The 4188-nt window shown below is 32.8% G+C and overlaps 1 protein-coding gene across 4 annotated transcripts in view; it reads right to left on the reverse strand.

Annotated features, from left to right (window-relative positions):
- Positions 1 to 4188, reverse strand: part of LOC108742227 — a 51724-nt gene that overhangs the window by 41576 nt on the left and 5960 nt on the right. Inside the window, exon 2 of one of the 4 annotated variants that reach the window (XM_025980677.1) lies at positions 2252 to 2369. The exons of 2 other annotated variants lie outside the window; for them this stretch is intronic. The gene's annotated coding sequence lies outside the window, so the exon portion shown is untranslated. Of the gene's footprint in view, positions 1 to 2251; positions 2850 to 4188 lie in introns of all 4 variants that reach the window. One more of the 4 variants, XM_025980678.1, reaches the window with a different exon arrangement.

Genomic DNA, 4188 nt, shown 5'->3' on the forward strand with positions numbered 1-4188 from the left:
TAAACTAAAAGTTCATTTTTAATTAGTTTTAATGAAGCTTTATTCCTGTCGTCCCGCCACTTTGCGTTCATAACAGAGAATACTCTTTCTGTAAATGCTGAAGTGGCCGGAACGGACAGCAAAAGTGACACTACTTTGAACAGATTTGGGAAATCAGGTTGTTCCGTAAATATGGCTTGTCATTTTTCTGTGCAATATTGATGATGATGTAAAAGTACTCAGAATTTCGAATAATCGCTTACAAAATTACGATGTTTACTTAAGGCCTTAAATAAAGTATTTTTGCGTACTGTATTCGTCTTGTAAAGTATAACGTACGCACAGTCGAAATAGAGTACAATATACTTTATAATGAAGTAGGGGTGGCAACCCTAATCAAAAGCCTTAAAATGCTATTAATTAAACTTCTACCTAAACATTTAATTTACCTTTAAATTTCTTTGTTGAAGTACAAAGTGCGTACTGCATCGTTAAAATTGTTAAAAATTAATTTATCCTATAACTATCACAGCCAGAAACCGCGTGTAAAGTTAATTAACTTTTAGGGGATCGCAACGCTCCAGTAAAACGAAAATTAAAATTAAAAATCTTTGAATCAATCACTAGCGTAATTATGCATATATACATAGTATATCTGTTGAGGAGGTCACGGTTGAACCTCGACTCGAAGGTGACTAAAACCGTTAGTTTTTTTGTCATTATTATCGCTCAACATCATTTTCCAAACACAAATGTTAAATTTCTCGTTACCAAAGTGATGTTCCATTACAACACACTATACCATTTAATCGCCCATTAGGACTAATTTGTTGGTGATGTCATCAAAGGTACTTATTAATTATTATTTATTGTTTATTATATCTTTTAGAGTTCGATAAAAAAGTTTAGTAGAAACGGAAAAAAAAAACTTTTGAATTTCTCAATAGATAGTGATATAAAGTGACTGTTTCTAAATTTTGTCATTTAGTCGTGTCACAATCAATCAAATCAAGAAAACAAAGTTAATGTTGTTTTAGGGTAAAGTATGAAAGGTGATTGGTACATTTATAGTACGTTATTACCAATGAAATGAGTGCGATGTGGAATATATAGAAATACGTAGTCTTGTAATACAGAAATCTTGTTTTACAATACAATTTTGGCATTTTGCCACTGGATTTTGGCTCTCAAAAGCTATAAAACTATTGGTTAGACTCCTTCGTTAATATCAAAATTCGATTTATTTGTATGTGAGTACTCGTTTTTCTGATTCACATATTAACAGTTTGCAATAGAAAATAGCGTAGTCTTGTAATACAGAAATCTTGTTTTACAATACAATTTTGGCATTTTGCCACTGGATTTTGGCTCTCAAAAGCTATAAAACTATTGTTTAGAGTCCTTCGTTAATATCGAAATTCGATTTATTTGTACGTGAGTACTCGTTTTTCTGATTCACATATTAACAGTTTGCAATAGAAAATAGCGGACACTTATTAATTATAATATTATAGAAAGTGCATCAATAAAGTATAAATTTAATAAAAAAGGTTTTATTTGATTGAATTAAATTTAGAGACTAAAAATATGGAGAAAACACCACTACTTCTTAATCTGTACATCGAAGAGGCGATCAACATCATTAAAGACAGTACAACTGTAGGGATAGATATACAGGTGCAAAAGATTAGTATGCTTAGATTTGCAGATGATATAGCAGTATTAGCATCTAGCAAGGAGGAGTTAGAGATAGCTTTAAATAAAATGGAAGCAGTATTGACAAAACTCTATTGTATGAAAATAAATAAAAGTAAAACAAAAATACTGGTATGCAAGGGAAGAAAGAGTAGGGAAAGAGTGAATATAAAGATAGAAGACGAAAAATTATAAGAAGTGGCTGATTTCAGGTATCTAGGAAGTCAGATAAGTCAGGACGGAAGGAGTAGTAGGGAAATAAAGCTGAAGATAGCGCAGCCATTGTATTTTGGCTCTAAAAATAGTTTTCAAGCTATAAAACTATTGTTTAGAGTCCTTCGTTAATATCAAAATTTGTATATATGTAAGTACTCGTTTTTCTGATTCACATATCAATAGTTTCCAATAGAAAATTTATCAAAAAATAATTAATTATCATATTACAAAAAGTGCATCAATAAAGTATAAATTTAATAAAAAAGGTTTTATTTGGTTGAATTAAATTTAAAGACTAAAAATATGGAGAAAACAGGATTTAGAACTTGTTTTGTTTATCTTCGGCGTTTCACACACTTACCTGTCTCTTTAAATACTCCTCAATCACTCACCGAAAGAAAAACATCGTAAACAATTTTCTGACCGGCTTCTCCATCCATTTCACTTAGAAAAGTCCATCTATTTATTTATACCTCCTACTTAAAACAAATTGCTGTATAAATCGATTGTTCAAAAAAGAAACGAAGACCTTGACTAAAACCAATACCCATTATTTATTTACTAAATCTACAAAGCGAATTTTCGTCCTAGAAGAAATCACGTTGGTGTTGCTGCTTTACTTCGGTACAGCAGCGTCCATTGAAAATTAATAAGATACGCAGCTCCACGTGCACGAACTGTAGGGTTTCTATCAAATGACAGAAAATACAAAAACTTCTATAATGTACCTGCATATTATTACGATTAAATTGTCATTTATAAAGTTTGTTTCGGTTACATCTACTTAATTCATTGTCTGGTGTATAAAGAGAAAGAGAAAGTTCATTTCCTTTCAACGCGTTCCAATCTCCACGCATGTACATGGATCCAAAACAAAATCATTTGGGAAATTCCAGGTTTCTACCAATATTGGCAGCCATATTAAACCAATACGATTGCGGAATTGTGTGCATGTTTATCTAAAAGGAACAACATGTTTAGTTTCTCTAGAGATGTGCCCCTTCCAATGTCTTGGATGCGCGCTGGTAAAATCGTAGATAGGGAGAAAAAAGCTCATTATACTCTCGACTCTTGTTCATTAAACATACTTTTTCATACAGTACCTGCCAAAAGTTTTGTTCAATCATGAATAGTAGTGCGAGTCGAAAACAAGCGTTAAAGCCTTTAATATGTCTTCAAATATAAATAAACATCTCGTTGATATTTTCAGTAGTAAATGGTACCAATAACAGCACATTTGAGCAATGCAATTGTAGTGGATAAAATGGTCAATTTTTCCGTGCAGTACTGTACGGATTATACGCTCCTCACCGGTTAAGAGTTTGGCCGAGAGTTGTCTCCTTCCTTTTCTGGCCTAGTGCTGTTCTTTTCTACTTTGCGCCGGTCAAACTGAAGGTCACATCGCTACAGAAACTAAACGAAGTATAGTTTCCTCCATTTCAACTGGCTAATGAGATTTAAGTGTAAACTAACATTTTATAAATCCTCATGAACTTCATCAAGGGTATGGAGATTAGGTCAAGAATTATGTTAAGATGATCAGGCTAGGAGACTAATGCTTTTTAATGTGATATGGCGAGGAGTATAGTGTTTTATGAGGTGGAAATATGGGAATGAGAGGAAAAAAAGCAGATAGAGGTTTTATATAAATGATATATCAAGCAGGTACTGCAATTAGAGTGGAGTATTCCAGATTATATAATAAGAAAGGAGACTAAATGTGGGAAGATGTGATAAAAAGGAAAGTAAAATATGAGGAGATGCTGGAGAGGCCAGAGGAAGAGGATATCAGGAAGGAAATATGGAGGAAAAAGGTATTACAAATTGGGACGAAAAACAAATCTGATAGAGAGAGGGAGGGGAATTTGAAGAGATTAAAACTCAATCAGGAGCAGGTGAGAGAGTGATTGAGGAATTGGATAAATGTAGGGGAATTGAAGAGGAACAGTTACAATTAAATTATTAGGGGATAAATGTTAGGAAAAATAGAGTTAAAGATTTTATGGAGGGACAGGCAAGGGAATTGGGTACCAAAGTATTTAGAATGAGGGAATGATATAAGCATTATACCAAGATTTAGGACAGGAAAGAATTTGTAAAAGGAAGAAAACAGACGCTACTGAGTATGAGTCAAGGAGGTAGAATGTCTACAACATGTGTTAGGATGATATTTGGTAAAAAAAACACTTTTTGAAAACTTTCACTTAATTTTTATTAAATTCTTAACAAGTTTCGACCTACAAGGCCATCTTCAGAAGAAGGATTAATGATGGACTAATCTGAAGATGGCCTTGTAGA

This window comes from Agrilus planipennis, unplaced genomic scaffold (assembly GCF_000699045.2).
Source record: "Agrilus planipennis isolate EAB-ADULT unplaced genomic scaffold, Apla_2.0 scaffold3, whole genome shotgun sequence".
Lineage (NCBI taxonomy): Eukaryota > Metazoa > Arthropoda > Insecta > Coleoptera > Buprestidae > Agrilus > Agrilus planipennis.